At 47.1% G+C, this 26170-nt stretch overlaps 1 protein-coding gene and 1 non-coding gene across 2 annotated transcripts in view; both read right to left on the bottom strand.

Moving 5' to 3' along the window:
- LOC119465218 (uncharacterized) overlaps positions 1-26170 on the bottom strand; it is a 165115-nt gene that overhangs the window by 110492 nt on the left and 28453 nt on the right. The window lies entirely within an intron of this gene.
- Trnag-ucc (transfer RNA glycine (anticodon UCC)) lies at positions 25533-25604 on the bottom strand. Its single transcript has one exon. It is a non-coding gene; the product is annotated as a tRNA-Gly (tRNA).

Raw genomic sequence — 26170 nt, 5'->3', positions numbered from 1 at the left:
CGATCGCAGCTTAACGCCACCGCCTGCTCCACGTACTCGGCGGTCTCCATCGCCGCGGCGTCGCCTGCTATCCCCACCACCGGAAAACTAGGTAGTCTGGCCGATGGGGGTGAGGTCGCTGGATACCGTTCGCTGCCAACCGACATTGCTCCGCCAGTTTTCATGCTGAAGAACAAAGTTCACGTGCTTGTTAACGATATACCTACAATGGCTCTAGTGGATACTGGGGCAACAAATCCGTGATAAGCTTAAATTTTAAAGCCCTACTGGGACAAAAAGTGAAGTTTTCTTGGAACAATATTTCCACGTTTCGTAGTGTTAGTGGTGACACGTTGTGCCCGATCGGTGTTTGTACTGCGGATGTGTGTTTGTGTGCCAAAGTATTTACCACTGAATTCGCGTTATTCCTCGATTCACCCATGATGTTATTTTAGGCATCGATTTCTTGCAGGAGTGTGGTGCAACCGCTGACTGTTGAAGTGGGGAGCTTTCGGTACAACACGAGGTTATGACAGGACTCATGGAGAACTCGCCACGTGAAGAAGGTGCCTTTTGTGTTTCGGAGGACATCGTCACTATGCGCTGTATGCGTTCCGGTCATTTGCTCTGGTACCAACCCCACCACATTTGATGCCGCAACGGAGCCTCTGCATTCGGCCTGTGTAAAGAAGAACGTTTTGGTTCCGCATTGTTTAGTGTCGGTAGTTGAAGGACACCCTGGATTGTGGGCAATGAACTATGCGGCCCAGCCCATAATTCTCCCTTCTGGCATGAAGCTCGCTCTCTTCAAAGAAGAGACACCGGCGTTACTGGCTGTACAAGAAGCTGCAGACGAGTCCCTCCATCCCTGCCCATCGGAATCGAAACTACTTCAGATGGTGAGCAGGTCGCTCAGCACGAGTGAGCGCTACACGTTATTGGATGTCTATCCAAGCACTCGCAAGTGTTTGACTTTTCCCAGACTGACACGACGTCCCAAATTCCGACGTCTCGAATACGCCATCGTATAAATACCGGATCAGCGCACCCTATACGACAGAAGCCGTACAGAGTATTCTCGACTGAGCGCAAGATAATTGGCGAGCAAGTTCAGGAAATGCTGCACAAGGGGATAATTCAGGAGTCCGCGAGTCCCTGGGCTGCACTTGTCATTCTCGTTAAAAAGAAATGTGGCAGTTGGTGATTCTGTGTTGATTATCGGCGGCTAAAGAATGTCACCAAGAAAGATGTCTACCCACTTCCACGTATAGATGATGCCTTAGACTGCCTTCATTCGGCTTCTTACTTTTGTTCTGTACACTTGAGATCAGGCTACTGGCAAATCCCGATGCATGCCGAGGATAAGGAAAAAAAAACGGCGTTCGTAACACCCGATGGACTTTTTGAATTCAATGTCATGCCGTTCGGCTTGTGCAACGCACCCGCCACCTTCAAACGATTCATGGATACTATTCTGCGATGTCTAAAGTGGGAGATCCATGTGCTACCTCGACGATGTTATTATTTTTGGACGCACATTTCACGAGCACAACACGCGTCTCGGTATTGTACTCAGCTGCATACAGAAGGCTTGTCTTGTGCTCAACTCTAAAAAGTGCCATTTTCGTGAGCGCCAAGCCTTGGTGTTGGGATATTTTGTGGACAAAGATGGCGTCCGGCCTGACCCTGCGAAGACCGTGGCTGTTGAAGCATTTGAACATTGTTGAAGCATTTGAAGCATTGAACACTGTTGAAGCATTTGAAGCATTTGCTCAAAATGCGTGCGGCGTTGGTGACTGTTGCCGGAGCCTCTGATATAAATAGGCACTTGATGCCGCAGCTAAACGTCGCCTCCCTTCCCTCCCCCTCCCCCCCCCCCCACGGCCTTTCGTGCGTCGGAAGAAGGCACGTTTGCTCTACATATATGGTGATTGTAGAGGAGGAAAGAGACGCCTACTTCTGCAGCCCTTAAGGGAGCACAGAGCAGAACGCGCGTTTGTTCTCCGCTGTGCGTTCACTCCCCGTGAAAGCGCGCGTCCCTCGCGCCCTTTCACTCGCACATACAGCGTTCGGCGCGCGGCGACGATTTCATCTCCATTGACGTCATACGGAACCTCACGGCGACGGCGACGGCAGAAATCTGCTTCTGAGTGTCCATATATTTGCTATCGCAATAAAAAAAAAAGACTCTAATTGGCCGTATGGTGTACGTGCGTGTGAAAGAGAGTGAGGGCGACGGACGCGCGCTTTCGCGGGGAGCACGGCGGAGAGATTGTGGTTGTGAAGACCGCCTCGTTCTCTTCACAACCACAATCTCTCTCTCCGCCGTGCGTTCGCTCCCCGCGAAAGCGCGCGTCCGTCGCCCTCACTCGCTTTCACTCGCACATACACCATACGGCCAATGAGGGTTTTTTTTTCTATTGCCGGACGCGATTATCGAAAGGTGAGCCCTTAACAGCTTCGCTGTAAAAATGTTGCTTTTTGCTGCACCCCGAGAAGCTGACTGCCTGAAGATAAGGCGTCATGCGAATCCGCGCAAGGAACGAGAAGCACTTCGAGTTGAGGTACGTGACGAAGACGTGGGAAGCAGTCTACAAATTACACGCTCTTGTGAGTGCACCACGAAAGGCGGCTGTAACAAAAGATGCCATGCCGACGAAGTTTCCCGACTGCCCTGCTCACTTGACAAAGACAGAAAAAAAGAAAGGCGCCTGCGGACAGTTCGCACCTTCCTGCCACCAAACGCAGCCGTGTAAGACGGGAAAATTCTCTCCCCGTGCGAGAGCTACGCTTGTAACAGTGGCAATATTTGGGGTTGTACGTGCTAAACCACGATCTGATTATGAGGCATGCCATATGAGGGCTCCGGAAACTTCGACAATCTGGTGTTCTTTAACGTGCATTGACAGCGTACAGTACACGGGCCTCTAGCATTTCGCCTCCATCGAAATGCGACCGTCGCGGCCGGAATTGAATCGGCGACCTTCGGTCAGCAGCCGAGCACCGTAACCACTGTGTGGACTGGCTACCCTCATAAAGACTCCACACATCTAAATGGACGTGTTCCTTAAGGACGAAGCCGTAATGCTGTCTCTCGGCGACTATGTAAGACACAGACAGTGAAAAATATCACTCGGATGGGAACAGCGAAGAATCGGAAGCACATACCCACCACATAAAATATGTCTGCCCATCTCGCGGTGCCAAACCAGGACGTTTTTTCATGCCCTCAAGCGTCGTCGGTGCCTCAAACTTAGCTGCTGGCACTTCGCTAAAATTCAGTGCTTTATGTGCGAAAAGCTAGCGTTAACAAAGATTGTATTCATCACACATCGTTTTATGCGAAATCAACGACCGATAATTGCTTCGAATGTTCGAGACGGCAATCGACAGTACGTTTGACTGCGGTAATACTACGGCTAATATGTTATTTTTGACTAACTAGGTAAACATTCCTTCACCAAAGAGAACTAACTTCTGTAATATTGCAACGCGACTTCAATGTCATATGCTTAAATGCACGATTTCACATGTCCGAATGCGGAGGCATCCCCCTATGGCAAGCCTTCGAGGTGGTGAATTGCACATATTCAACATATATATATATATATATATATATATATATATATATATATATATATATATGGCTGTATCGTCAAAATCTCGTATTTGCTCGACGTTTTTATCTTTTTGTGCTCGTTATAGCGTGAAGGCTGAGTTCTTAGTTTATTTCGAGCGGCCTTCGCGGCCCCGAAGCGACCATGCATGTTACCTCGCATCGGCCACGGGTACTGTGGCGCCATCTCGGGCCCTCTGCACAAAACGCTGACCGAAGTTCTCTCTTTCCGGAGGCGCCGTTGGTCCACCTAAAGAACTTCTAACACCGTGACTCCCACCAAAGGTCGAAGGTTCGACTCGCACCTGAGGTCATGGGTTCTAGTGCCTTAACTAACTTTATCTTAATTAACTTTGCCTTAACACGACAGGTCGTGCTGACGCTTCTTCGCCTCGGCTTCACGCTTTCTAACAAAGAAGTCGATGGCCTAATGCACCCTAATTAAAACCAAAGGTCGTGGGTCTTAATTAAATTCGTCTTAATTATTACCACAGTTAGTGGGTCTGACCAGGGGCGTAGCCAGGGGGGGGGGGGGCTGATGGGGCTTCAGCCCCCGCCGAAAATATTTCATGCTGTCATGCACTGCCTACCAAAACAACCACCGGCGCCGGGAATCATTCTGGATTTTGTCTACAATGTCTTTTTCATGCTCGAAAAGACATCTCAGAACGAACATTGCGAACTCGGGCTGGATTTCGTGTCAACGCCCATGCACTTGGAGTCACATTAACTCAAGGAGCCCCATCCGAGCTCAATGTTTCAAGGGCTTTTCGATAGCGCGCGGGCGCGTCGTGGCATCTCGCAGCGGTCGCGGAATCTATGGAGCGCATGGATTTCAATTCCGAAACTTTATGGGTATAAAGTTCTCATAAAGTCTTGACTCGAAAGTTGCGCTCACATTTCCAAAGGCGGGCTTTAGATTTTCAAAATTCTGGAAATTTATGGGTTTAATGTTCTTTTAAACATGGCGCAACATGCGTGCACTGGAACCCTCGTGTCCAAGCCGTTCCAGGAATGGAAGCACGTGCTCGCAATCTTCCACACACACGAAAATACTAAATATCACCGTGACCGTCCGCTAACAGCTGATAATTTTCTCCGAACATTTACAGGAAGCGCGCCCCATGTGATTGATCAGTTGGATCAGGGCATGTAAAGTAAAAGAAGAGGAAACAGAAGAAAGTTAACGGCCTATTATTTAGACAAACCATATTGGGGGGGGGGGGGGGCACATGGTCTGGCTCTCCGTGGCCATAGCGACAGTGGTCCTATGGATTTAAGCAAAGCCTCCGCTGAAAATTACTGGTATTTTCAGAGCGCTTCTTCGCATGCGAGCTGATTGTGGAGATAAATATCTGAAGAACCATTTGGAAAGTTGCCCCAGTAATGCCTCGTATTTAAGCCCAGATGTACAAAATCAAATTATAGAAATTTCTGGTGGTGAAATTATCACAGAAAGCCTAGATGAAAAAGTAAACACTACAGGCTGCTTCTCCGTACTTGCTGACAAAATGACGTATATCGCTGGAATCGAACTTTTTGTTCAAGGTACCTAAACAAGGATGCCAATGACACCGAAGAAATGATTTTAGGTTTTAGCCCTAGAATAGATGCCCTCTCTCATTGCGACTGCAGGTTCTATGTAAATGTGTACAAACTGCTCAAGATTCTAGTCGCCCTTCCAGTGACCACTGCCAGCGCAGACATAATATTTTAAAACATGAGTTTACTAAAAAACTACTTGCGCTCTACAATGTCTGAGGAACGCATGGTTAGGCTGGCGCTTCTATACGCTCACAGAAACGTCGGCATCAAGGTGTGCGAAGTCATTGACCGCTTCGCTAAACTTCTCCGCTGAGTGAAGTTTGTACTTTGGATAGCGAAGCCGCAAAAATCAATGCAACTAAAAAGCTCTGTTCCTTCAGGTCCATGAGCTCGTAATTATGAAAACGTATGACTGTTCATTAACTTTTAAAACCGCAGAAATTTTCGCTGTTTATTGTAACAGTTAGCACCATGATTAAGATGACCATGCGAATACGAAAATTATTAGGACATTAATAACCGATTTTGACCGACCTTGCTCATTGAAAGCCCGGGCACGCAGCGTTTCCCAACAAACACACTCGGATATTGTCTAGTTCAACTTGACGCATCATGTGTGGCTTTCATTCGTCCTTATCTTTCCTTTTTAGCTACCTGCTTTTACTTCTTTTTTGAAACGAAGCAATACCCTTCGTTTATTTTGGGCGCATTATAACTGTTGGAAGAAGCCGGAGCGAGCGGGCGCACATCACGTCGGCTCCGTATTCCACAGATGTTTTTGTAGTGCAAATCGCCCAAAACCACCCGAAACTGCACACCAACGAACTTGGCTCGTTCTCAGGAACAAGTGGATATCGAAAACCAGGTGGGATTCCCATTTTTCAAGCCTCTACGCCAATTTCTTGGCCCGGCCTCGTGGCGGAAGAGCCGCGAGGTCGCGCGCTGTAGAGCCGGCTTCCTCAACAATTACCGATCATGCTCTCAAGAATGGAAGTCACCGTAGAGGGGCAACGCATAACCCAGGAAGAAATGGATATAAGCAAGGGATGGAAGGAGGTCAGGCACAGAAGATCAGACCGGCAAACCTCCCAACATCGCGAGAGCACCTTGTCGCCGACGCGGCTTGACAAGCGCAACGATAACCCCAGGAAAAGAAGGCTAGAGCAGATACGCAAGGCAAGCAGGATGCCACATTTGCCAAGAGGGGATTACAAGATTGTGATCAGACCACGTGGAACACTCAAAATATCCGAACATGGTATAGTTCACCTAACAGCGGCTGTACAAGACGCGGCAGGCATCCCTCGAGACGAAAGAGAGGAGGATATCGTCTGCTCCAACAATTATCAAAATATCCTAATCATCAGTACATCGGATCAAGAGCATGCCAACAAATATCAGGAAGTAGGACGCATCAAGATTCAAGACAAGTTTTACGAGACCAATGCTTACGAGACGGCGCCGGACATGACGGCCAAAGGAGTCATCAGAGGAATCCCACTCGACGAGGGCCCAAGAGACATCACAGCAGCGGTGGTTACGAACAAAAACCCAACGGTGATAGCAGCAAAGAGAATCAGTAATACTACCACAGTGATTGTGCTCTTCGAAGGATACAAAGTGCCCACGTACGTTCGATACAGGACAGCGCTGCTCCGATGCTCCTTGTACCGGAAACAAGTGGATTTCTGTAACCAATGCAACAGACTTGGACACAGAGGAGACGTATGTCCCAATCCGAACAACAAGATTTGTGCTGGATGTGGAACAGCGAACCCAGACAAAGATCATAGGTGCCAACCTAAGTGCCAGTTATGCAGCGAGGACCCTCCAACCGCGGATAAGACGTGCAAAGCCAAATTTAAGAAGCCCTTCATCGTTAAACAGAGACAATGGCAGAGACTGCAACGAGAACATGAAGATGCTACCTCAAGAGAAAACAGGGCAGAGTCTCGTGGAAGGCCAAACGCCAGGGAAAGACGCTCCAGATCGAGAACAAGGTCTCCATCCACCCCCAGATCCTTATCCAGGTCGAGCTCCAGGACACCGGGACACGACCTGGATCCAGATCCAGGTCCAGAACTAGGCCACCCACTTCAACAAGCACGACAACCACGGTGAGCTGGGCAGACGTGGTCGACGGCAAGCGCTCGGGGGCTGGCGGGGATACTGCCATTAATAACGAGATAAAGGAACTAAAACACGAGAACGCGAAGTTGAGGATTATGCTAGCATGTATGAGCGATGAAATAAAGAGTCTCAAGGAAGCAAAAAGCCAATTAAATCAGTTAACTTCCGCTCCACAGGCGAGCACGAAAGATCCAACTGAAGTCCCGGACAATAAGATGGACGAAGGGGATAACCCCCCTCCACTCAAACGCAAGGCCCAAGCCAGAAGTGATAAACAAGATAACACGGCGGTAGATAAAGCATTAGTCGATGTCCAAAAGACCCTAATAGAGATACAAAAGGCAAATGAAAAACGGGACGAAATGATGAACCAAATGGCTGAGGCAATAGCAGCAATTATGAGTCGATTAGACATCCTAGAGACAAACCAGTCACCAGGTAATGGACTCCCCTCTGGTGCATCAGAAGCACCACGATCCTTACCCACTTCGCAACCACAAAATTATATAAGATTAGCTTCTCTCCAGCCTCCCGTCTCCCTCGCATGGTCGCACCCGCAATGAGGCGCGCTGCAAAAGGGTTCAGGATATGGCAATGGAACTGTAGAAGTTACAAAAACAAAAAATCAGTGTTGCAGCAGTATTTAAAAGACAAGGATAAGCCGGACGTCATAATTCTGCAGGAAACACATGGGGTCGCAAAGCTGGCAGGATACAGATCTTTTGGCTATGCCGAAGGGGAGACCAGGGTATTAACCACGCTTGTAAAAAGAAACATAGTATGCGTGCAACTCAATACAGGCATAGCGCACATAGACAATATTCTATTGGAACTCATCCCACAAAAGAAGACAGGACCTAGCTTATTTATTCTGAACATTTATAGCAATCCCACTAAACATAAGCACAAGTTCAAGAGCCTATTCCAGAAAACACTCAAACTAGCTGGAGAAAATCCGGTAGTAATAGGAGGAGACTTTAATGCCCCACACACTGCGTGGGGATATCTATATTCCAGACCAAAAGGAAGGGCCTTATGGAATGACTCGCAAGAATTAAGCCTCACGCTAGTCACAGACCCCGGTACTCCAACGAGAGTAGGCACGGCGTTAAACAGGCACACAACCCCAGACCTAACATTTACCAAGAATATTGAAAAGGTGACGTGGCGCAACACACTACAGGATTTGGGTAGCAACCACCGCATATCGGAGTTACTCGTCAAAGAAGGGCCGAATAGACCCAACGAACGACAGATCAAATTAATAGACTGGGAACTACTTCGTAGATCGTGAGAGGCTACACAGCAACGATCCATCACAGACATAGAGCAATGGACTAAAGAGCTCAGCGATGACGTCAAAGCCGCCACAAAAATAGCACCACCTGAATCTAACTTGGAGAAATGCGACAGCAGACTTCTCCACATGTGGGAAGCTAAGCAGTCGCTGCAAAATAGACTTCAAGGTCAAAAGCATAACAGAAAATTGAGAAAGCGCATAGCGCTCCTCAACAAAGAAATAGAGAATATGCTGCGCAATTGAGCAAGCAACAATGGGACGAGATATGTAATTCCATGGACGGGCAATTAAGCACCGGCAAAACCTGGCACATGCTTAGGTTCTTGCTGGACCCTGAGAATAACAAGAAAAACCACAGACAAGCCATTAATAAGTTAATACACGCCTATGAGGGCACGGAGGAGGACTTTCTCAAAGAATTAGAACAAAAATACTCAACACAGGCACCCCCTTGCAACCATCGTAGCTACAACGGGAATATCAACGCAAAATTAGACGAGGAATTCACGGAGGCAGAAATCCGCGCGGCCCTACAAAAGTTGAACACCAAATCAGCCCCAGGCCCAGACGGTATAACAAACAAGACTCTCAGGAACCTCGATGATGGGTCGATCACCAACCTAACGGAATATATAAACGAGTGCTGGATAAAAGGAGCAGTACCAGCTCAATGGATGGAAGAAAGCGACGATAACGCTTATTCCAAAACCTGGTAAAAAGCTTGAGATCGACAACCTCAGACCGATCTCCCTAACATACTGCGTCGGAAAATTAATGGAACATGTAATTTTAAGTAGATAACTTCTTAGAGGATAATAACATATACCCAGATACAATGATAGGATTTCGCAAAAACCTTTCGACACAAGATGCGATGCTTCAACCTAAGCATCAGATAATCGACTATAAAACGCGCTCTACAAGGGCCATCTTGGGCCTTGATCTTAAAAAGGCTTTTGATAATGCCAACCACGCAACCATATTGGAAAAAAATCGAGCGATTAGGACTAGGGCAACGGACGTATAACTATATCAAGAGCTTTCTAACAGATAGGAAAGCAGTCTTTTCCGTCGGAGGACTCACGTCACCCGAAATCGACATCGGGGGGGGGGGAGGGGCGGCACGCCGCAAGGCTCTGTCATCTCCCCGATGCTGTTCAATCTCGTCTTGATGGGACTCCCCGAAAAACTAAATCGCATAGAGTCCCTCAATCACACAATATATGCGGACGATATTACTATCTGGGTCTGTGATGGCAGCGACGGATCAATAGAACAACGGCTCCAGACCGCAATAAACACAGTAGAGGAACACCTCATAGGAACAGGCCTCACATGCTCTGCAGAGAAATCCGAACTTCTCTTATACCGCCCCACACTTAGGGGCAGGCCTCCCAAAGGATACGACAGAAACAAGGCTCATGAGGAAATCAAGCTACACACCAAGAACGGGCGGAATATCCCAATAGTAAATCAGCTCAAGGTATTGGGTCTAATAATCGAGAACAAAGGTACAAACGGGGAAACCATAAGGAAGTTAGACACAAAGGTAACGAACACCATGAGATTAATCAAACGAATTACTAACAAGCACCAGGGTATGAAGGAAGAAAGTATCATACGGCTCATACAATCATTCATAATCAGTCAGATCACATACATAGCAGTCTTCCACAATTGGTTTGCAGCTGAATAGACCAAAATTAACATCCTCATAAAAAAGGCATACAAACTAGCACTAGGGATTCCAATCAGTACAAGCACAGATCTATTCATAAAGTTAGGACTCCACAACACACTGGACGAATTCATAGAAGCGCAACAAACATCCCAGGTGGAACGACTAACCAAAACCAAAACAGGACGGCATATACTACGCAAGCTAGGAATGAATTACCACAATCAATACGGGGAAAAGACGACGATAACGAGAGAAATTCGCGACAAACTCCTAGTAACAAATATACCCAAGAACATGCATCCAGTTTACAACAAGGGCAGACGCACGAGTCGAGCAGAGAAAATGATCCGAAGCTATGGCTCAGACGACAGAGCAGCCTTCGTAGACGCGGCTGAATACACACACAGAAATAGCTACGTGACAGTAGTCGTAGATCACACCCAAAAACCCCTTACAAGCGTGTCAGTTAATACCAAACATTCCGAGACAGCAGAGGAGGTAGCCATTGCACTAGCATTGGTCTCCACAAATGCTCAATACATAATTAGTGATTCTCAGGCGGCCATTAGAAACTATGCTAAGGGTAGGATCTCTCCTGAGGCGTGGCACATCATCATAGTCAACAAAGCAAAATTCTCTAACGCAGAGAAGAACGGCAGGCAATTGCTCTGGTTCCCAGCGCATACGACTCCAGCAATTCACGCCATCAACCCCAACGAGGTAGCACACCGCGAAGCTCGAGGTCTTACTCGCCGAGCTGAGCAAGGAGTGACTTTCATTGGTCAGGGAAACGCGGAGGAGGAGATCTGGAGAGAAAAAGACAGATTAACAAGATTTAGCGATATTACAAAATTCTATCAAAATCAGAGGCGAACATTACCACCGCCTCACACTAAACTGAACAGAACTGAGTCCGTTGCTTGGAGGCGATTACAAATGTGAGTCCCGTGCAGTTAAAGACTTTCTACCCCGAGATATACGCCAGCGATATATGCAAGCTATGCAAGTCTGCTAGAGCCACCCTTCAACACATGTTGTGGGGATGCCCAATATATCAAGAAAAAATGGCAGTCTCCCCGGAAAATCTACGGGCGCGGTGGTCGGCCACGCTGCTCAGCTCAGAACTTCAAGACCAACTTTGGGCCGTCCAGCGAGCCATGGATGCCGTGCGGGAGCAACAGCTCCCAGTGGCCATCTAGGCGGCCCCAGGCCCGGGCCTCCCAATCGCCGGATTTAAAATAAAGTTATGTCACTCACTCATTATAACTGTTGCTGCTGTGCAGGCCGTTAAAATACACATTTTCGTACTGATTTCTGCGTCTTCCTCTATTATTCTACCTATATAGAGCAGGATGGTCCAAGTACGTATCACGATTTCTGCGATCATAGTTTTGTTCTTGCTTAGATCCTCTGTCTTTCTGTGCGCTACGGTTACTATCCGTGACTGCGCAACATGTTTATTTGTCTTGTTTGACGCATTATATACAGTGACGTTTGCTTAGATACGTAGATTTATTGGAGACTTATACGTATATTTAAATATCTTGTTGCGAGATTTTGTGTATACAAGCTGTGAACTTTGTTTCCAGCGACACTTTCTTTGCCCTTTATCAAGTTGTACCTTCGCATTTGTATATTCCATTCTATCTTCTCATTTCTAATGTATACTTTGCATAACTCCTGCTTTTTATATGTACTCACTCTTGCGACTATAATTTCAGTGCAATTACTCACAATACACGACCGGTAACAGCTGATCCTGCGCAATCAATTGCAACGAAGGACAGCATCATTGGCCAGCGGCATATGTGCAAAAATGTAAACAAGGTTCTTGAATGACATAGATCGATCAAAATATTTGCCCTCAACTTGCTAATTTCATGGCCTTTACGTTTTTCACATCACCTGCATGCAGTGATTTGCTGGTTGCGAACTGGTGTAGGTTTAAAGTTCGCGTGATATGTTCTTTACTTGTTAAATAGACACGAAAACGCGGAAGCATTGATATCAGTTATTTCTGGCACAATTTTTGGTGCATAGGAATAATTTCTTTTATGAAAAATTATTTTACTTGTCATGTCAGTGCGTAGCGTTCATTAATTCGCTTCCAGCATCTAATATACAATGGTATTGGCAATGACAATGCAGTTATTCATATATTTGATCCCTCGACAAATTCTATAAGGATGAGGCCGCGCTGCAAGGTGAGCGCCTCCGCCCCCCCCCCCCCCCCCTCCCCCGAACAAAATTTCTGGCTACGCCACTGGGTCTGACTACCACCAAATGTCGAGGGGTCGACTCCCTATGAATGCTGGTGCCATGAATGTTTATGCCATAGCGCCGGACATCTGATTTTTCAACCAATGAGCCGTCTAAGGCTTTCGCCTTAATGGTGCTACCGACGCTTATACAGCGTGATGTCAAACCTGTGCTTGAAAGCAAGAGCATGTCCAATGATGAAAAAAAATTGTTGGAAACGCAGAACGTCAGCAGTTTTAGCGCTTGCCACACTGATAACTTCGGTTTGTTTAATCTCCGTGCGTCTAATGAAATAATAATCAGGGTGTCAACCATATTAAGCTTTAAAAGTGTCACGAAACTGACCTGGTCGTGTTGTTCAAGCCAGCGCCCAGGAACAAGTCAAAGGAAGATGCACTACACACGTCACAAGGCACCATTCGACCCTTCCAAAAAAGGCCGAAGTTTCTTCAGTCGCTGTAACTGGGTACGGCGATCCTGGGTGCCGTCCGAACTAGTGGCCGACGTGTGAGAACGCTTAGCTTCTCGTGGACCCGGCATTTCAAGTGCGAAGCACTTTATAGTCCCGGGATGTCATCCCTCGTCGGTGGGTGTCACGCACAGCTCAAGGTCTACGTAAGACATAAAATTCTTCTAAAGATGGATAAAATTAAACGAAATAAGTATAAAATATTATAAAATAAGGAAAACATCATGAATTAAAGCATTCATTAACCCAAATTAATGAAAACTCGATGGAAAACGCGAAGCTGATACCCAAATTAGTCAAGCGAGGACAACACAGCCCCACAAGTGGAAATATTCCGCTAGGGCACGCTGAAAGAGAGGAGCCAATCAGAGGGCTGCAGACCCCTTTCGAGGAAATCAAGCCAGCGCCAGAAAGTAGAATCAGAGACAAGTTTGACCCCGCGAGCAAACAAGCGTTCTTTCCTGCCGTGGACGCTGAACAGGTGGTAGCATTGTTGCGACAGCGGGCGCTTGATCGCGAAAGACAGTGGCGCTTCAGGGCGTAGTCGACTGTGTGACAACGGGAGGCACAAGCAAAGCCTCAAAGATGAGAGGAAAACCCCGAGCTTCGTCAGGCAGCAGTCAAGGCTCAACGGCAGCGAATGCAAGCGAATCCTACGGTTAAAGTTAAGGAAGCTCAAGCGAAACGGCAGAAAAGGCAAGCGAATCCTGCGGTTCAGCAAGCTCAAGCTGAGCGCAAGCGGAGGCAAACACAGAAAAAGAAATGCAAAACACAGATAAAGACAAGCAAAACAAACATAAAAACAAAATAAACAAAAGCACAACACAAGGGAAACACTGGGCGCATCATGGCTCCGCACTTCCGACAGCTCTCACGTTGAGTGGAATTGCTTTAAATGATGGTTTCGATACATTAGGTTAACTTTAGCGATATTTTACGTCGAAGGGGAGGGGGGGGGGGCTTTCCGGTTTCGCGAGAGTCTAACGTTACTGTCAAGTCCAAGGCTTAAGCTGTTTCCTTGAAGATGATGTCGAAAGTGGTAGGGTTGCGTGATCGATGTCATCGCCACCGACAACCTCAGTAGCCGAGGGCTTATCCAGACGCAACGGCGTAACGGCTTTCACAGAAGAGCCACAAATCAGGCGCGGCGTTGGAAGTGACGCAATTGAGGCGGGTGAAGCCACAGCAAGTTTTCTTGGTGTACCCAGCGTAGAAGTAATAGGGTCAGGTGTTTTCGCGATGTTTAAAACTTCAACGTGATGATGAACGCTGATGGTGGCAGCCGTCCTCCGACCACAGCATGCGCGTCCTCTGAGGCTAGGCAGGCCGACGGACATGGCGTGTTGTGATCCTTGGTTGTGAATGCACGAGTGGCTTGCTTAACTGCTTTGTCATTTGCTGATGCTGGCTGATGTGAAGTCAAGACAATTTCTTCAGCAACAGTGTCACGCGCAGTCACGACCGCAGCTGACGCCGGTGGGGGGAGGGGAAAGGCACGAGCAGCAGCGTCTGAGGGCGCTGCACAGGGCACACGAACGCAGGGTGACCATCTCCGCAACGCCGACAAGGGTGATGACATCCTTCGCGTTCGGGGCAGTGAACACCAAAATGGCCATAGAACGGTGCGGTGCGCTGTGCACGGTATTAGCCGCTGGAGCCGCACTGACGAGAAACACGTTGTAAACCGGGGTGGTGAAATATCACTCGATGGCCGAAGAATCGCAGGTAATAGGGGACAGGGTTTGTGGCGCTCATCTCCATCTGAATGAAGCAGGTACCTGTGAGAACGCCGTGTTCCGTTAATAAGATCGGCGTTGACGGACATAACCTTGCTGTATGACTTGGTTCGGAACGACGGCAAGAAATGGGAGGCTACGTTGGTCACCTGCGGGCCGACGGGAACGACAGGACAACGCTCGCCACCGATGGCAAGGCGGTCAGCATTGACGATTAGCGTTATGAGAGCCATACTTTTGAAGGTCCCTTGGAAGTTGAGTACTCCCATATGCTGAACGTAGTAGGGCTCAAAAGAGGCCTACTATTGAGGCCATCGAATCGATGATGCCCGCAGGGACAACAAATTCTTGGGCCTTGGAGGGAGTCCACGACACTGTAGGCGCTATGGCATGAACAGGTGGACGTCACTGAAATGTAACACGCAGGAACGTCAGCAGAATGTTGCTGTCTTTATCTTCTTGAACGTCTGGGAAAAGCTTATTTAAACAAAAGACGATACGAACTCTGAGTCACATTGACGGCACATTTCCACCAGGGCGATAACATTTACAAAGTACGGAGCATTGTTTACACGGCACGTTTTCAAAGAAATGTCCGAGTCCACACTCACTAACAGGTATAGCCACATAGAACTATGGAAACGCACAGTTACACATAAACTAATGGTCACATTATATAAAATGATGTTGAGTATACACAGTTTACGGGGCAGGGCATTTATTGCGTAGGGTGGATAACCGGTGGACCATTAGAGTTACAGAATGGCTGCCAAGAGAAGGGAAGCGCAGTCGAGGACGACAGAAAACTAGGTGAGGTGAGGAAATTAGGAAATTTGCAGGTAGAAATTGAACTGAGCTAGCGCAAGGCAGGGGTAACTGGAGATCGCAGGGAGAGGCCTTCGTCCTGCAGTGCACATAAAAATGGGCTGCTGCTGCTGCTGCTGCTGATGATGATATACAATGTACACAAAGGTTATGTGCAATGATGATGGGGCAGAGAGGACATGGAACAAGCTTCTTGTTAAACACACGGATATGGATTAAGCAATAGGCAGAGAAGCAATATTGTTTTAGAGGCACAAACAAGTGGCACAGGTAATGAAGACAACTGTTTGTGATGCCCAAAGGCCTGGAGCCTACAGAAAATTCTGCAATATCAGAGACCGTTGCAAATACTGTGCTTCCACAAATATATAAATCAAGATTGAGAATTTCTGGGGTGATAAGGGCTCGAAATTACCGCGTAGCGTGGTGGCATTCAGTCTGGTGGTGACGACGACGAACTTTACCGATGGAGCTCTTCAGTGTATGAGCCGGTCGGACCGTTGTAAGATTAACGCCAGATTAGTCTCAGACGGGGAGGTTTAAATCTGCTTCGGTCCAGAGCGTTTCGATAGCAATGCAAAGGCCGTGTAAAGCAGCAACAAGCTTTAATGCGAGGATAAGTGGGTTCCAATGGAGGGACAGTTTTATTTTAACGTTAGCGTAATAGCGGGATTAAGGGAAATAGCGTTACCGTTCCACAAACGAACTTTGCAGAAAGAGAGTTTTAGTATAGCGTGATAGCGTAGTTTATGTGCGGGACGCTATTCCATTACGCTTTGAATTTCGCATAGGTAGGGTAGGGCACCTAATTAATTCAATGTGTGTGTGCGTCTGGAAACTGCGAGAGGCAGCGCATTGGAAGCCAGTAGTGCGTTGTATTTTTACTTCCCATGTCCGCTGATCTGCAGCGAAACAGACAAGCAGTACAGGCTGTCTACCATAGCCTCCGAAATCTTCCCATCTCAGAGGCCATATGCCGTCGTCGCGCCTATCTTCCAACTTTACCGATAGGTGGCGCTCGCATCTCATGTAGGCTTGGCGTGGAGTGACGTATTTATGGACAGGGAAACATTGCAAAAAAAAAAGAATCAGGAGTTAGTCAAATGCCTGAGTGCCCATATTAAGAGTTTCGGGATGCAGGGCGAAATTAACCTGTTGGGTGACATCAATGCCCACATACAGGATCTAGACGGTTATACCGACAACAACAGGAGGTTAATGCTAGATCTCTGTGAGCAACATGCCCTCGTTATCGTGAACAAAGGGCCAAAATGTGATGGCCAGATCACATCGGAAGGCGGAAATAGACAATCGGCCATCGATGACTGTCTGATGACAGAAGGAATTTATGATAAGTTGAAAGAAATAGTCATTGACCAGGAAGGGGATAGCAGCATATGGAGTGACCATAAACGCATCATTTTGAAAATGGGATATGTAGTTGGGAAAGAGAGCAAGGAACGAAGAATGACCAGTCCAAATTTGAACGATGAACAAATAGCAAATATAGCCACGAGAGTCGAGAAAGAACTTGACAAATGGCCATGCAAGGAGTGGGAATATGGTGAGCTTGTAAGTGTAATGACGAAAGAAATGAGGAAAGAGAAGCAACATGCTTGTTGGAAAGGAAAAAGGAAGCCGAAAAGCTGGTGGAACATGGAGATATGGGAGGCGATCGACGAAAGAAAGGAAGCATCACGAGAACACAGACAGGCAAAAAATTCACAGTTGCCACAGGATGAAATAGACAGAAAATGGGAAATATACCGCGGGAATAAAACCATGGTTCAAATATTACTTCAAGCAAAGATTAAAGGTGAAAGTGAACGTTGGTTGTAAGAAATACGTGAGAAAAAGAAGGCCGCACCTAGAATATTTTGGAACCACACTAACGTATTAGGCAGGAAGTTGGAAACAGTACAGCAAGATATCCTTGCCGAAGATGGAAATGAACTGGAAGGGGACGCGGCATTAAAGTATGTTCGAAAAATAACAGCCGACTCATTTCAGGGCAATGGCGAGGTGGTTTCTGAGGAAACAATGAGAATGAACGAAAACCAGACGGAAAAGGAGTTGGTGCTGAGTAATTTCAACTGGAAGAAAGCTGAAGAGAAAATTTCTAAACGCACAGCCACTCGTTTAGACGAGATTCCCGTTAGGCTGAAGAATGAGCTAGGACCATAAAGTAAGCAAGGTCTGTTGAAAGCAGTAGCAAAATGCTTACAACATAGGCGAATACCGGACAGATGGAGACAAAGTAGGATGAAATTAATTTATAATGGTAAGGGGGGGGGAAGATAAAATTAACTCTTATCGACTGCTGCCCATTACATCGGTAATATAAGGTTATCAATGCCGGCGTTTAAATTGAAGCTGCAAGCATGGGCAGAGAATAATAGCATATTGGGAGAACTTCAGAAAGGCTTCAGAATCGGTAGGCGGCTGGATGATAACTTATTTGTCCTTACTCAGTGTATTGAAATATCCAGAAAAGAAAGGAGACCGCTATATGTGACTTTTCTAGACATTACCGGAGCGTATGACAACGTAGATCGCAGCATTTTGTGGAATATTCTAGAAGGGGAAGGTATGGCCAACGACTGTATAGAGCTATTGAGGAAGATTTACCGAGAAAATACTGTTTGCGTTGAACGGGAAGGGATGACGAGCGAGGATAAAGTTGATATCAACAAGGGAAAGTGTTGCCATTTATCCCCGCTGCTGTTTATGATGTACGTGGTAAGGACGGAAAGAGCGCTAGAAGGAATCAATATCGTGTTTAACCTCTCATGCAAACAAGCCGGCACAATAGTTGAGCAGCAGCTTCGATGTTTATTTTATGCGGACCACATAGTGTTTCTTGCTAACAAAAAGTGATATGCAACGTCTGGCTGATATCTATGGAGAAGAATGTGAGACGTTATTAAAATTTACTGTTAAAAATCAGGTTTTATGGTGTTCAACGAGAACAGTGAACAGACAGTGTTGATTCAGGGCCAGGAAATACATCGGGTAAAAGAATACAAATACCTTGGTATATGGATAAACGAAGAAGATAGATATCTGGAGACACAGGAGGAAACAATAACAGCAAAAGGGAAGAGAAATGCGGCCATAATTGAACACAGAGCTATATGTGGATACAATATGTACGAGGTGCTCCAGGGTATGTGGAAAGGTGTAATGGTTCCAGGATTTACCTTTGGAAATACTGTTGTTTGCTTGAAGTCAGGGGTACAATCCGGACTCGATGGCAACCAAAGGTCAGTGGGACGCCTCGCATTGGGCACTCACGGGAAGACTACTAATGAAGCTGTGCAGGGTGATATGGGCTGTAAAATTTTTGAAATAAGGGAGGCTCAGAGTAAAATTGATTTTGAAGGACGACTGAGGAATATGGAAGAAAGAAAATGGGGTGCAAGAGGGTGTTCAGGTATTTGTACGGGCGAAACATTGACTCAAAGTGGAGGAAAAGAACTAGAAAGTATGCGACCGGTATGGTCAGCAACACGTCAACAAAGAACGTGAAACGCAAAGTGAGAGAGGCTGAGGCAATGTCATGGGTGGCGTCAAGGGAAAAGCAACCTGCTATGACTAACTACCTTAAAGGAAACAAGTTTGCACTCGTTCACGCAAAGCTCGTTCAGGCACTCGTTCAGGCACAGCGAAGCTACTGGCGCCTACTGCTCGGTATGAACTTGGTTGCTGCTAGGTCTTAACTTCGTTTAACTTAACTACGCATGTAGGAAGGTATTCTCGAGCGATCATTTTCGGAGGTGCCTTCCCTTTCGAGACATTTCGCGTGACAAGCGCTGAACGCGTGGGTGCCTACGAGCGACACCGTTCCTGGCTGGCCACAAACGCAGGCAGGCTAAGCAAGGTTGGCACAGTGCCAAGAACGCTGCTGCTTGCCGACGCCGAACGTGTTGGAGGCTAGCCGTACGATATAAATCGGCGAGCTTCGCTGTGTCTTGAGCTTTGCGCGGCCTAGTGCAAGTTTTCGCCTTTTTTTTCTCCTGGCTCAGCGCGCCGGGAAGAGAAGAGAGGCAGGGGTCGGGAAGGCGCATGCATGCGGTCTCCTCCTCCTCCTCTTCCGGGTTGCCATGGCTACCACGGCTATGCACCACAAATTACAACTGGCATAAACAGCTTCGCTGTTAAAAACAAATCAGGAAAGAAACAATTTATGATAACTCAAAGCGAAGCTCCTGACTTTTCGAAGCGAGATCAGGATGCCTTAGAAGGCGTAGTTATAAATAGAGGTACACCAAGGACGAAATTAGAGGAACGCTTAAGCTTCGCCTTTAAGAGTAGAACGCGATAGAGTTATCGGGACCCGTTCGCATCGCATCGTTCGCATACGGCAAGTAGGCTTTATTCACTGCAACACTGAACGTGGGAAAGCCAGCGTACAAAGACCAAGCTTACACCGATCCCCTTAAAGTCGGCTTCACTTTTAAACTGAAATGCATTGCTGGAAAGAGGTTTTTTCAGGTTCAATATAAGTGGTCTTATATTAAAATGTGAAGGCCCTTACCCATTTTTTATTGTTTTATTAAGTGTTTGCTATTGCCCCGACGCGCGCAGGTCTGGTAGAAATGCTGTAAAAGGTGGTTTGTGTTTGAGTTTCCTCGTAGCAGAATTAGGTTTTCTCGTACATTCAAATTATATTCCGACGCCGATTGGTAAACAATCCGATGGCGAATCCGACGCCGAATGGTAAAGTCGTACTTTACAATTTTTCTGACGAAATGAATCCCATCCTCAGAAGCACCACAAACTGTGGACAGTCGGCTGCTGCATATGTGGGAAGCATACGACAGTCTGCAGAGAAGGCGGCAAACGCAGAAACTCAATCGACTACTGCGCATTAAAATTGCAAAGCTATCCAAAGAGATAGACGAATATGCAGAACAGCTTGCCAGGCAGCAATGGGGCCAAGTCTGTGACCAAAGGAGTGGCAAACTTGGACTCAAGGATACTTGGCACATCCTCAGACACCTGCTGGATCCGGGGAACAGCAAAATTGTGCACAGTAAAAACATCATTATACTAGTGCATAACCATACGCTCACAGATAAAGAACCCGTCGGAACTCAGACAGAGATACGTAGACACATCAAACAAAGTCTCTCTGCCGAGCTACTTGGGAGCCCCGAACCACAAACTGGACGAGGAAATCCAAGAGTCTGAAGTGCGAGCCGCGCTTCAAAGACTTCGGACCTCCTCGTCTCCAGGCGCGGACGGGGTTGCGAACAAATCACTAAGAAACTTAGATGATGCCTCGATAGAAGCAATTACTAAACATTTCAACGAATGTTGGGAAAGAGGGGAACTCCTCTCATCATGGAGGTGTGCAAAGGTCGTCTTCTTCCCGAAACCGAGAAAGAAGCTTGACTTGCAGAACCTCAGGCCCATATCTCTCACCTCCGGCTTAGGCAAAGTGCTCGAGCACGTAATTATAAGCAGGCTAAAGAGCCACATGGATGACAAGAATTACTTCCCGCACACCGTGATAGGCTTTAGAGGAAATCTATCAATACAAGACATCATGCTAAGACTCTCAGCAGAGGTCGTACACCGTATTCATAGGAAAAGAACTAGACCTGTCTTAGCCCTAGATCTAACAAAAGCCTTTGACAACATTAAACATGAGGCAATCATGCTTGCATTGGAGAAATTCAATGTCGGACACAAAACATGCACCTATATCAAAGCCTTCCTCTCCGACAGGACGGCCGAACTCCAGCTAGGCTCCGACGCATCTTCCATATTGCAACTTGGCAGCAAAAGAACTCCACAGGGATCAGTACTATCCCCTTTCCTATTTAACTTCTCTCTTATAGGGCTAGCTACTGCACTTAGCACAAACCCTGGTTTGAGACACTCACTATACGCTGACGATCTCACCCTCTGGGCTAATACCGGAAGTGATAGTGAGATAGAGGAAACATTACAAGCAGGAGCAGACCGAGTGTCATATCATGCGAATCAAATAGGTCTGTCATGCTCCCCCCAAGAGTCAGAACTGCTGATTATAAGGGCTCAATCACGAGCAAAGACACCTCACCCGGACATCAAGGTGATGGTAGGGGGCACGTACGTACAAGAGGTGCAGACCCTTACAATCCTGGGGATGCTCGTACAAAAAACAACGGAAAGAATACATTCACCCTGAGCAAAATAATAGGATGCGTTAGCCAAACAAACAGGCCAGTAGCAAACAAGCATAAATTCACGAAGGAAGCGGATCTCAGGCTACTTGTCCTTTGTCCTGAGCCGCATAGTATATTCCCTTCCTTACCTGCACCTCTAACCGGCAGCAAAGAAGAAAATCGATTGCCTAATGAGACAATCATACAAATCAGCCCTTCACCTCCCTAGATACACGGCTACTGAGAAGCTCCTTGAATTGGGAATTCACAATACCCTAGAGGAGCTGGTCTAGGCCCACAAGCTAGCCCAACTGGAGAGGCTATCCAAAACTCAAGTAGGAAGACACATACTGGAGGATCTGGAGATCCGACATGGGTACACACACACCTCAATATGTAAACTTCCCCTAATATACCACAGCAATTTAAGGATCGCCCCAATACCAAAAAAAAAAACATGCATCCTGAACATCACCAGGACAAAAGGAGAGCAAGAGCTAAAACTCTACGTAAACACTACTCGGGTCTGCAGGATATAGTCCACGTCGACGTTGCGGATTACTCAAGTCGAGATGCCTTCTCGATAGGCATAGTCAATAATCAAGGTCATGCCCACTCCACAGCAACAATTAGTTTCATGCATGCAGAGGAATCAGAAGAGGCAGCTATAGCTGTGGCTATAAATGGCACCACCGCGGAAATCATTTTTAGCGATTCCAAAACCGCAGTTAGAAACTTTGCCAGTGGCAAAATCCACAAACCGGCCATGAAAATTCTAAACAAATATCCACCACCTGATCGCCAGATTCAAATCATCTGGGTCCCAGCACATTCCTCGCACCCAGGAAATGAGTCTGCCCACAATTATGCCCGAAGTTTCGTCAGCCGGGCGGTGGGAGGCCTCGACTTGGCTTCAGCGAGGGATCGCATGGTGACTTTCCACGAAATTACTATGCACTACCGCGAAGGTAGACAAAAATACCCCCTCCACATAAATCACTGGATAAACTGCAACAGGTGACCTGGAGACAGTACTGGGTCATTTGCCAACCCTTACAAGTATTCGCTAATATATCCGGGCGGCTTCTCACCTAAATGCAAGAACTGCGACGCCTATAAAGCGGACCTGACACATATATTGAGCGACTGCCCCGGGCTCAAACCTAGGGCGGAACTCGAACTTAATAACACTTCAGACGGGGAGGTTGCGGAGTGCAGCTCGGATCCCGCGGTCCAGCTGCAGACCGTCAACTGGGCTTCGGAGGTCGCCGAAAGTTAAGGGCTTACGGTCACCTCACGCCGCCTAGCGAAGAAACGCAGCAATTCAAATAACTCTGGAGTGGACTGGACTGGACAAACTTTATTTGGGTCCTGCAGAACGCGCTTAGGGCGTAGTGGGCGTCTGCCACGTAGGGACTGACAGGGAATACTTGGCAGCCGCTTCGTGAGCTTGCTGGACGGCCCATTGCTGGTCGGCGAGAAGCGAGCTTCTGAGGGACTTCTCCCACTTGTCCGAGGTAGAGTCGGGATGAGCGTTTCTACACTTCCTGACGAAAATAGAGTTTTACCTCCTTCTCTTCCTCTGATGGATTTCGCTGTGAGAAATTCAATTTTTGTTCACCAAAACCTTGCACCACGTGGAAGGCCTGCGTGGTCGATGTGGTTGGATGATTTCCTCCGCCACCCTCGATCACACGCCGGTTGCCGACGCCGGATTTTCAGTGAAACGGGGCCCTCAACGCTATCACGTGAAAATAACGTGAGATTGGTGGCGCAACCCGCCACCCCGTTGAAAAGGGGACGCTCATAGTATCCATCCAGCGGCGCGCCGAGGCGACGGTGCAGAAAAAAGAAAGCTGCAGTGGCGGTAGAAGACACGAACGTGTGGCCTGATGGCGCCCCTTGGGTTGCGCTCGTGCTCGTGCTCGGCTCACGCTCGTGCCACTGCTCCCGCGTTCGTCGTCGTCGTCTTCTTCCCCAGCTGGCTGCGTTGCCGCTCATCATTCCAGCGTAGAATTTCACTTCTCTTCTGTCGTCGTATAATGGGGAGGCCTTGTTTACGGGGGTATGAGCGATTGCTTAAGGGGGCATGAGCCCATTCATTGTCTTACGTAACGGACAGATTTAATTTTGAAGCAACTTTATTTCGGAAAAATCACATGCGGCAATGGCGGGCAAATGCTGCTAACCATGCCGCTGAGCAAACTCGAGACATCGAACACAAGCTACAACGGCGGACTGCGGGCTTACTGTCAGTGACGTCACTCCCTCTGTCGCAGCCGTCGCATCATGTTTAGTTTAGGTGCACCCAGGACAAGCTTCGCTTACCACCATTTTCTGGTAGGGAAGGGTTGCGCTTCCCTCGCTCGCTTTCCGACGCGAAACTGCTCGTCTGTTTATTTTCCCGGTTCTTTCATTCACTGTCCCCAGGTAACCAAATCATCATTCGAGTGCATCATTTCTCCCGCCAAACGCATCCTAATACTATTCATCCAACACGTGCCCGTTCAACTACATATCAACATTTTTTTACACAAATGCCAGAGTGTGGAATACCATTCTTTTTAACATCTGCCTAGTCACCGACATTTCTCGTTTCAAAACTGCCGTTGAAGAAGACAATTTTTGAAGTCACGCCACCTAGCCGGACCCGCCATTTCTTCTTTTTGCCAATGCCTCATTTATTCTGCTGTTTACTGGAGCCTTTGAGGTATTACGAATAAATAACTAAATAAAGTACACAAGAAGCTTACAGAACTCCGATAACTCTACTTGGTGCCGAGGTACGGATTTGTAAAGGTCACTACTTCTTTGTTTGGTAAACTTACCAACCTTAAGAAACATATCGTAGAACCTCGAGGCCCTAAATCAACATTCTGCTTCCTACAGTCGCTAAAGTTTACCTTTCTCTCTCAAGTGCAACAAATTGGATTCAAATCGGTCAGCAATTGTCATGTAAAAGCATTTCTGTGTTTTACATGCATCTGAACACTGGAGCTGCTCTCGAGCTAAACGCTTTCTCTTAAGAGTAAGCTTTAGCTCGAGGCCTCCTGTCTAAAAAAAATGGGAAAGAAAAAATCATTTTTCTCGGCAACCACTGCACCAAATTTTATGATGTTTGTTGCATTTGAAAGAAAAGAGTTACAATGTAGTGAAAGTTCGTTGCTAATTTTTTATTTAGGCCATCAATTTTTAATAAGAATTGGCAGGAATCGCAGTTTTTCAGAAAACAAAACTATCAAGTGTACAACTCTGTACCTAAGCAATGAGAAAGGGTATATTGCACTTAATAGTAAATCGAAAGCGGACAAAATTGATATATTATGTATGGCAAACACATAGACCAGTAAGTTGTGAGTAGAACTTCTGCAATAATTTTGTAAACGATGTAACAAATTCACCTAAGATATCAATTGCCATATCAAATTCGTCCGCTTAGGGTGCTCTAATAGGTGCAGTTTACAGAACTGCGATGTGTGTTCAAGGTGCAGAGCTACGAATTTGTGAACGTCGTACTTATATTTTTCGGAAACTTACGAACTTTTGAAAATTCGTTTAAAAAGATTCAGGCCCTAAATCAAAATTTCGCTTGCAAGAGTCACTAGAGTTTAGTGTTTTTCTGTCAAACGCAACAAATTTCATTGAAATCGGCGCCGTGTTTAGCCAAGAAAAGCATTTTTGCGTTTTACATGTACTTGAATAGGCAACGTCAGAACTGAGCCCGAGCCACGGTTACAGCGTACTAGAATTGTACCACGGTGGCCCGAGCTAAAGCTTTCTCTTAGTGGCGCCCGATTGAAAAAAGAAAAACAAAAATTATTGGATATAAAAAAAATGTGCGTCGGCCGGGAATCGAACCCGGGTCAACTGCTTGGAAGGCAGCTATGCTAACCACTATACCACCGACGCCGGCTGTCTCAAATCGCTTCCTTGTAGCCTTTTATATCGCAACTTCCGCCCGCAGACGGCAGGCCGGATGAATGAAGAAACGAGGTCAACTCGAGCCACGTGGAACAACCCCAACGCCGTAATCATCCCGCGTCGAGAGAACGGCGGGAAATTTCGCGCTAGCCTACGCACACTCCGGGATAGCGTTAAAGGGCCCCTAAACCACCTCAGACATTTTTTTAACATTTCAAGTAAACGCGTGCATAGAGTTCAGAATGCCGTCACGATCAACGATGCCAAACGCTTCAGCGTTACGCGCCGCGGACGCGCCACACACACACACAAAAAAACCAATGCCGTCCTTCTCTCCTGGCCTTTCCGGTATCTCCAGCGGTCGTCACGATGTCACCAGGGTGCATCTGGCGATGTGAACGGCGGTGACGATGCCCATTGGTCGAACAAGAACCTATGACTTCCGGTTAGTCTGCTAGAAAGTACGCGTGCTACCTGCTCTTCGTCGTCCCTTGCGAATCGGTAACTACAGCCCGCAACGCAAGTGCCAAATCGCTCACGTTCTAACGCAGTCG

This window comes from Dermacentor silvarum, chromosome 9 (assembly GCF_013339745.2).
Source record: "Dermacentor silvarum isolate Dsil-2018 chromosome 9, BIME_Dsil_1.4, whole genome shotgun sequence".
NCBI classification, from domain to species: domain Eukaryota; kingdom Metazoa; phylum Arthropoda; class Arachnida; order Ixodida; family Ixodidae; genus Dermacentor; species Dermacentor silvarum.
This window is presented reverse-complemented; position numbering and strand designations above follow the sequence as displayed.